The sequence below is a fragment of the Oryx dammah genome, unplaced genomic scaffold, assembly GCF_014754425.2.
Source record: "Oryx dammah isolate SB20612 unplaced genomic scaffold, SCBI_Odam_1.1 HiC_scaffold_22, whole genome shotgun sequence".
NCBI lineage: Eukaryota > Metazoa > Chordata > Mammalia > Artiodactyla > Bovidae > Oryx > Oryx dammah.
This window is the reverse complement of record NW_024070206.1, coordinates 17078551-17088225: the sequence shown is the minus strand read 5'-3', so window position 1 is coordinate 17088225 and position 9675 is coordinate 17078551. Positions and strand designations below refer to the sequence as shown.

Here is a 9675-nt window from a genome sequence, read left to right as displayed (position 1 = left end):
AAAGTACTTTAGTAACTACTATGAAAGTAGGAAATGGTGTTAGCATAACTCACAATACTGTGTAAGCTGTCACTGTTGCCCTTGCTATTAATACTTTCGTGACTACTAACCCCATAATACTAATATCACTGGCTGTACTAATCTAAGGCAGTGGTCCCCAAGCTCTGGGCCATGAACTGATACCAATCTGTGGCCAGTTAGGAACCGGGCCACACAGCAGGAAGTGAGTGGCAGGTGAGCTAGGGAAGCTTCATCTGTATTTATAGTCTCTCCCCATCATTTACAGTGGCAGCTGAGCTCTGCCTGCTGTCAGATCAGTGGCAGCATTAGATTCTTATAGGAGCACTAACCCTACTGTGAACTGTGCATGCAAGGGGTCTAGGCTGTGCGCTCCTTAGGAGAATCCGGTGCCTGATGATCTGATTCTGCATTGTGGTGAGTTGTGTAATTATTTCATTATATATCACAAAGTAATATGCAATAATATGTCATATTATGATATGTAATAGTGTTGACTCAGATAGAAATCTCAGTGGGAAAATAACTGTCTTCAAGGATCTGAAGGTTTGCCATGGAAAAGGAGATAGCCTTGATCTGAGTACCTCCACTGAAAACTGAAGACCACAGAGTAGAATTACAAGAAGTATTGATAGGGCAATAAGTACTTGCTCTTAATATAATAGTAAAACAATGCAAAATACTATTGTGAGGCATAGTGAAGACACTGTCTTAGGAAAATTGTGGTAGAGAGATGACCATCTCTACAGACAGACTCTAGTCATTCATTTAAGAATTTATTTCTGCAACAGTGCCTACTGATAACTTATTGAATGCCAAGCATTATCTAACCACCTCATCCTCCACTGCCCCTTCTCCTTTTGCCTTCAATCTTTCCCAGCATCAGGGTCTTTTGCAATGAGTTGGCCCTCCACATCAGGTGACCAAAGTATCAGAGCTTCAGCTTTAGCATCAGTCCTTCCAATGAACATTCAGTGTTGATTTCCTTTAGGATGGACTGGTTTGATCTCCTTCCAAGGGACTCTCAAGAGTCTTCTCCAACACCACAGTTCAAAAGCATCAGTTCTTCAGTGCTCAGTCTTCTTTATGGTCCAGCTCTCACATCCATATATGACTTCTGGAAAAACCATAGCTTTGACTATACAGACCTTTGTTGGAAAAGTGATATCTCTGTTTTTTAAAATGCTGTCATACAGATGGCTAACAACCACATGAAAAGATGCTCAACATCACTCATTATCAGAGAAATGCAAATCAAAACCACAATGAGGTACCATCTCACATCAGTCAGAATGGCTGCTATCAAAATGTCTACAAGCAATAAATGCTGGAGAGGGTGTGGAGAAAAGGGAACCCTCTTACACTGTTGGTGGGAATGCAAACTAGTACAGCCACTATGGAGAACAGTGTGGAGATTCCTTAAAAACCTGGAAATAAAACTGCCATATGACTCAGCAATCCCTCTGCTGGGCATACAAACCAAGGAAACCAGAATTGAAAGAGACACATGTACGCTAATGTTCATTGCAGCACTGTTTACAATCGCTAGGACTTGGAAGCAACCTAGATATCCATTGGCAGATGAATGGATGAGAAAGCTGTGGTACATATACACAATGGAATATTACTCAGCTATTAAAAAGAACTCATTTGAATCAGTTCTAATGAGGTGGATGAAACTGGAGCCTACTATACAGAGTGAAGTAAGTCAGAAAGGAAAACACCAATACAGTATATTAATGTATATATAAATGGAATTTAGAAAGATGGTAATGATGGCCCTATATGCAAGACAGCAAAAGAGACACAGATATAAAGAACAGACTTCTGGACTGGGAGAAGGTGAGGGTGGAATGATTTGAGAGAATAACATTGAAATATGTTTACTACCATATGTGAAACAGATCGCCAGTCCAAGTTCAATGCATGAAACAGGGCCCTCAAAGCTGGTGCACTGGGACGACCCAGAGGGGTGGGATGGGGAGGGAGGTTGGGGGGGGGGGTTCAGGATGGGGGACACGTGTACTTCCATGGTGGAATCATGTCAATGTGTGGCAAAAACCACCACAATATTGTAAAGTAATTAGCCTCCAATTAAAATAAATAAATTAATTTTTAAAAATGCTGTCTAGGTTTATCAGTTTTCTTTCCAGGGAGCAAGCATCTTTAAATTTCATGGCTGCAGTCATCATCCACAGTGATTCTGGAGCCCAGGAAAATAAAATGTGTCACTGTTTTTCAACATTTTCCCCTTCTATTTGCCATGAAGTGATGGGACCAGAAGCCATGATCTTAGTTTTCTGAATGTTGTTTCAAGCCAACTTTTCCAACCTCCTCTTTCACCCTCATTGAGAGGCTCCTTAATTCCTCTTCACTTTTGCTACTAGAGTGGCATCATCTGCATATCTGAGGTTGTTTATATTTTTCCTGACAATCTTGATTTATTTTATATATAGTAGTTTGTATCTGCTAATCCCGAACTCCTAATTTATCCCTCTCCCATCCCCCTTTCCCCTTTAGTAACCATACATTTGTTCTCTATGTCTGAATCTGTTTCTGTTTTGTAAATAACTTGATTTGTGTCATATTTTAGATTCCACATATAAGTGACACCATATGGTATTTGTCTTTCTCTTTCTGACTTACTTCATTTAGTATGATAATCTCCATATCTATCCATGTTGCTGTAAGTGGCATATTTCATTCTTTTCTATGACTGAGTAGTATTCCATAGTGTATAGTGTATGTATGTGTAATTTTATTTATTTTTAATTGGAGGATAATTGCTTTACAATGTTGTATTGGTTTCTGCCACACATCAACATGGAGCAGCCACAGGTATATGTCACCTCCCTCATGAACCTCCCTCCCACTTCCCACCCATCCCACCCTCTAATTTGTTGCAGAGCACCAGGTTGTGCTTCCTGTGTTATAGAAACTTCCCATTTGCTATCTATTTTACATATGGCAATGTGTATACTTCAATTCTACTCTCTCAGTTCATCCCACCCTCTCCTTGCCCTGCTGTGTCCATAAGCCTGTTGTCTATGTCTGAGTCTCTATTCCTGCCCTGCAAATAGGTTCATCAGTACCATTTTTCTGGATTCCATATATATGCACTAATATATGATATTTGTTTTTCTCTTTCTGACTTACTTCACTCTACATAATAGATTCTAAGTTCATGCACCTCACTACAACTGACTCAAATTCATTCCTTTTATATGGTTGAATAATATTCCATTGCATATATGTGCCACAATTTCTTTATCCATTCATCTGTTAACAGACATCTAGGTTGCTTCTATGCCCTGGCTATTGTAAATAGTGCTGCAATGAACATTGGGGTACAGGTGTTTTTTTCAGCTATGGTTTTCTCAGAGTATAGGCCCAGTAGTGGGATTTCTGGGTCATAGTACACCATATCTTCTTTATCCCTTTATCTATCAATGGGCTTTTAGTTTGTTTACATGTCTTGGCTATTGTAAATAGTATTGCTATGAACATAGGGGTGTATGTATCTTTTTCAATTATAAATATATTTCTTTAGCAAAATTTAGAGCCATGTGACAAAGTCTTTGCAAAATTACATTTAAATTAATAATAATGTATAGAAAACTGTTTTGCATTTTCTTAAAATTTATAGCAGAACATGTGTAAAATTTAGATATAAATAAAGATAGATATGTTGGATATGTATATTAAAAACTGCTTTGTAGACAGTAATGTGCAAACAGAAACATTTGGTGATGATTGTCTGGAAGATTAAATCCAAACTCTAGAGGTAACTTTCCTATATCTTCCCTGCCTCCAGTTCTCTTCCCCAGTGAAATATATGCACCAATCACATTTTAGTCAACTTTGACCCACAACCTACAGCAGCCTGCCCTGGAAACCAACCCCTTATCTACAGACCAGGATGCTAGGCTGTGATGTCAGATTTGCAGGAAGCAAAATTGCTATCTCTAATGACAAAATAGGAAGCTAAAGAATACCTTCCATAATAACCGACCCCAATAGCCAGGACTTGCTTAATAATTAACAGCTTCTCTGATTGTTGTCTCTAATTCCAACTTAGGATCAAGGAGAGGAAACCATAGATGCACCCATAACCCATCCCTTAAGACATCTGGCTTCTAGTTAGCTCTCTTACAGCTTTGCCAGGCCAACGGCCAGTCAAGGCATGCCTGAAGACTTCACTTTTTTCTACCATAAAGCTTTTCCAGTCTTCTGCCTGCCTTTGAGCCTTTGCCAAAACAGGCCTCCTTCGGTTGATTTTCACTTATTTCCACACCTGACAAGGGGTTGCCAGGTGTTTATATTTGACATTACAAGCTGCTCCTGTGGCCTGTGTCCCTCCACTCCCTGTCCTCTCATCTCCTCATTGCACTGGGAGTACAAGCTGTCCTCTTTATCAAGCTGAGGCCCCACCTACCTCCATCCTCACTTCCTGTGATTCCCCTCCAGGACCACTCTCCTGCCACAGTGGCCTCCTCTCAGGTCCTGGAATGTGTCCAGCTTGTCCTGGTTTCAAGGCCTTCACATAGTGCTGCTTTGCCTAGAGCACCTTCCCACCTCATTCTTAGCCATCCCTCGGAGTCATCATTCTAAAAAGGACTTTCTTACACACACTCTTCCTTTCCTACCCACACTACTTAAATTAGGTTCCCTTCTTATGTATTTTACCTATAGTATACATTTTGATGATTTATAACTGGATGTTTATTTTAGATACTTTTTGTGTTTACTGCCTGTTTTTCCTGTCATAACGCATGCTCCACAAACACGGGGACTAGGTTTATTGTTTTCCACTGGTGTATACTAGTGAACTCACGTAGTGCTTTGCATTAAGCAGGTACACAACAACCACGTGTTGGATGAATGTGTGAGTGTTGAAATCATAGTCATGTTACAAAATACATGCCTGATATCCCTCCCTCTGAAGTCTTCCTAAACTTCCCAGGCAGCCTCCTGCTCTGTGCCCAGAATGCCTTGCACATGATTTTATTTCAACACAGAGTCATGTTGTCAGTACTGACACAGATCTGCCTAGGACCTATTTATTAAACCTACACATATTTGTTTGTTCTATGGCCTAGCACAGTGTCTGCTGTAAATGGATGTGAATGAGCTGTGTTAATTCATTGAATTAATGACTAATGATATATGTCAGTGCAAACATGTTTTATCAAAACTTTTTCTCCAAATAGGAGATCACACAACAGAGAGAAAGACTTGGGAATGGCAGAAGTGAGGTAGTGCGGGATTCAGTTCAGTTCAGTTGCTCAGTCGTGCCTGACTCTTTGCGACCCGGTGAATCGCAGCACGCCAGGCCTCCCTGTCCATCACCAACTCCCGGAGTTCACTCAGACTCACGTCCATCGAGTCCGTGATGCCATCCAGCCATCTCATCCTCGGTCGTCCCCTTCTCCTCCTGCCCCCAATCCCTCCCAGCATCAGAGTCCTTTCCAATGAGTCAACTCTTGGCATGAAGTGGCCAAAGTACTGGAGTTTCAGCTTTAGCATCATTCCTTCCAAAGAAATCCCAGGGCTGATCTCCTTCAGAATGGACTGATTGGATCTCCTTGCAGTCCAAGGGACTCTCAAGAGTCTTCTCCAACACCACAGTTCAAAAGCATCAATTCCTTGGTGCTCAGCCTTCTTCACAGTCCAACTCTCACATCCATACATGACTACTGGTACAAAATTGTCTAATCTATATTTTTGTCCAGGGTTGTCTTTTTGTTTTTTTTTTTGGTGGGGGGCATGCTGTGCAACTTGTGAGATTTTAGTTCGCTGACCAGGGATTGAACCCGAGCCCTTGGCAGTGAAAGCATGGAGTCCAAACCACTTGACCACTAGGGAATTCCCATGTCCTGTATTGTCTTGGAGCAAAATTTATAAAATGTTCATATTTAAATGACTGAGGAAATCAAAGATCATCCTGGACTGTACAGTTAACATGGAAATTTGTATACGAGGCGGGATTTGTGGAGGGGGAAAGTGTAACTAGTGAGGTGCATGTCATTATGTTTATAGAACCACATGGCACAGTATCTATCCTTTCACCTATCCTCTTTCTGCTCCTTCCTGCCTTTCCTTTTTTTTTCCCCCCCATTTGTTTCCTTCTTCCTTTCAGTTAGGACCACAAGAAACAAGAGGAGTTCCAAGCTAGGAAGGGAAACAGAAGTCTAGCATTTGTGGATCATTTCCTCAAGTGCACAAAGCTCAGTTCCTAAATGAAATCTTGAACCATAAGGGCCACAGATGGGTGGAATGGTGATTTGAGATATCCAGAGGGTGTGGAGTTTGTTATTTTACAATAGAGTTAAATATAATAGTAATTGAGGGAAGCAGTTGGATCAAAAGAAATTATTTGCTAGGCAGTTTCAAAACCAGAAAATGCTTAAAATGCAAACCACAAAATGAAGACAACCTCAAAGGTTAATGAAAACCTGCAACAATAGACAAAGGAAATGAAGAATTGCAACATTGCCCTCCTCCCAAACCTATTAAACAGTCATGCCAACATCCTTCCAAAGAGGGGATGCTATCCAGCCTCATTCATTCTGCCTTGGAACTGCTGAAATAGGGACAAGATGTTAAGATAAAATGCATCAGTGGCTTCTCTCTTCACTAGACCAAGATTAAAGACAGTAGCCCCTCCAAACATTGCTGAGACAGCACTGGCTTATGCAGCTCTGCCTGGTAGGTGTCCCCTGAGGACTGTTGAATGAATTAGTGCTGGCCAGTTTAAAAGTCAGGCATTTACTAAGAACCACAGAGGATAAGAATAGAGAAACTGTGTGGCAGTTCTCGGATAGAGCCAAAACTACTGGACCAGGAAAGGTACTTGGACAAAGTCAAAGAATCAAAACTCAAAGGAGTTACAGTAAAATTTAAAGAGCAGCAACAGGGGGCCTAGGAAAATCATTCAGCTCTTAGAACAGGTGGGCTTGGGCCTGTGAACAAAACTGAGAGAGTTGTCTTGCCATATTTAGGAGAAATTTACTTCATCTGCCTCAACCCTATTTCTATCAGAATGTATTCTTAAAACAACACCATGTTCCCTGCACTGTAATCAGGCAATGAATGCCTGAAAATCACAAATTGTGATTTGCTGCAAGGCCTTTTTCAATACTCTTTGAGCAGTCACTGAGCTATACAACAACCAGGGCACAGAAAGGACAGAAAGGCCACCGAGCAGTCGTCAGGAGGCCAAGGTCTAACTCCATGGCCAATTCCTGTGTGGCTTTGGATAAACCATCTAGACTTTCCCAAGCAAATGGGATAATACATCTTATAACTTGCTCTTCAGGAAATCATGGGACCCAAATGAAATCCTGCAGGTACAAGTTCTTTGAAAGCTTTAACACATTGTTTAGACATTATGACTTCTTATTTTGATTTGCTGGCAGGACATCTTAAGTTTTCAAACTATTACTTAGGTCATCAGTCAGCATCATCCTAAAATAGTACAGTATCTTCCCAAGAGCTGAACTTTGTTGTTTTTGGTCTGTTTTATTTTTCTCCCTAAAGTCTAGTTTTCTCCTGGGAAACTGATGGGTGGCCTGATCCAAGCCTGGCATGCTCATCTTTTTCTTTACCTGGCACAAGACTTCAGTTGCGTTGATGTCAGATGCTCTGGTGAGTGTCTCCAGCACAGGCCACACTTCCCTGCTTGTCTTGCAAGCTGTCAGGACAACAGGAAACTTTACAGTTGGCATCAGAGTATAACCCAGACACTCTGGACTCTCTTTTTTCCAAGAGATAAGCTTAGTTGACTGTGAAGGCGAATGGAGGGTAATTCTGCGGAAAATCGCAGGGAATTGGCCCATTTGGGTGCCATGTTGTGGCGCTCTTGTGTGCATTGTGCAAATTGATTTTCAATGAAAGCATCACCTCTCCCTGTTCCTTTTCTGCTGACAGCACACAGAAGGAATGCTGAGGCAGGGGAAGAGATTGCAGAGTTTGGCCTATGATCGTCTCTACGCCCAGACACACAAGCATCTACTGGCAGAAGCTGCCTCTGGGGGTCAGCTCAACAGCAATGTTATAATGCCCTTTCATGCTTTTCTCTCCTCTAATTTAACATTGTTGCCTCCTCTTAAGACCCCTCAAAATTTTGCTTTTATGAAAGTCTGTTCTCATTAATTAAGCCTTAGACTCATTCATAATGCAATGAGCCCAAAGAACCCAGAGGTTTGGGTTCAGACTTGAGTCTTCTGCTGTGCATTTGAGCTACTTCAAAGCCTTCTCTGAGGCCCAACTGCTTCAGTGTGATACTTGTGAGGGTCAAATAAAATAAAAAATAAAAGGCACTTTGGCAAATGGAAAGTCATGGTAATTTAGGGGAGTTTTCATTACTACTATAAGTGGTAGCATTTTTATTGGTAATAGCAGCAGTAGTAGCATTAGTAGTATAGTCTTTCTAGAATTGTAGAGTAAAAGTATTAGAAAAAATCAATTTCTTGTCAAATATAAACTAGTATATTGCCTATCAATTTCATTACTATACTAACTGTCTTATATATGCCTTCCATTGTGACTTCCCTGGTGGCTCAGATGGTAAAGCATCTGCCTATAATGCAAGAGACCCAGGTTCGATCCCTGGGTTGGGAAGATCCTCTGGAGAAGGAAATGGCAACCCACTCCAGTACTCTTGCCTGGAAAATCCCATGGTAGGCTATGGTCCATGGGGTCGCAAAGAGTCGGACACGACTGAGCAACTTCAATTCACTTCCATTGTGTTTCCTCTAGGGCATTTACTTGAGCATAATTAGTGTCTCTTTATCCTTTTCCTGGTCTCCCCCAACTAAAACTGCTCTTACGAAGTGATCTGATCTCAGTCAATAAACCTAAAGGTAGCTGTAGTAGAGTGAGAATCCTAAACCAAGAGGGAAGGAGAAGGAAAGAGAGAAGCCAAGAAAGAGAATTTTCTCTCAGACAGAAACTCAGGGGAAAAGAGAAGAAAGCAAGATGGGCTCAACATCTCACTATGCCTCCCTCCTTCATTTCGTTAGGCCAGAGCATTTTGGCCAGTGGTCATTTTCATGGATGGCTTAGAATTCCTCAACTGTGGGAAAAGAAAGCTCTTATAAAAGTCCGGACAGGATTTGAACAAAGGTGATTCTGCAGTTCAGGGTAAAATCTCTGTGTTGTTTTACACAATTAATTACTTCCTCCACATTTGCTTTGGGATGCTATTTCAGAGCCAAGAGAGACACAGGAAGCACTAAGGTTCTCCGGGCTGAATAGATGCACTGTGTCCTAGTGATCAAAATTCATTTCCGAGTTGTTTCCTGAAGTGGTATTTTGACACCTGGGTCATCTGTTTGCTTTATGGCGTTCCTCTGTGACACGCAACAGCAACGCAGATAGGCGATGGAACATTATTCTACAGGGAGGTAACTTGGAAGTTCACTGCTGCTTGTCAAACTGGATTAAATAAAGGGAAATATATAAGAAGCCAGATTTACTCAAATGCAAAATGAAAAGAAAGCTAGCTTAACTTTTAGTTGGGAAGATCTCGTGTGGCAGAGTTCCAGACTCTGTAGTCTACAGCAGAACCTTGTTAGACTCAATTGAGAAAAAGAGAATTCCATATCTTAGGGCCAGAAGGACTCTAAGAAATCATCTTTTTCAGGTGCATGCCCC

At 41.3% G+C, this 9675-nt stretch overlaps 1 non-coding gene across 1 annotated transcript; it reads left to right on the top strand.

The window, feature by feature from the left end:
• Nucleotides 1-8568: 8568 nt before the first annotated feature.
• TRNAY-AUA lies at nt 8569-8640 on the top strand. The gene has a single exon. It is a non-coding gene; the product is annotated as a tRNA-Tyr (tRNA).
• The last annotated feature ends 1035 nt before the right edge of the window (nt 8641-9675 follow it).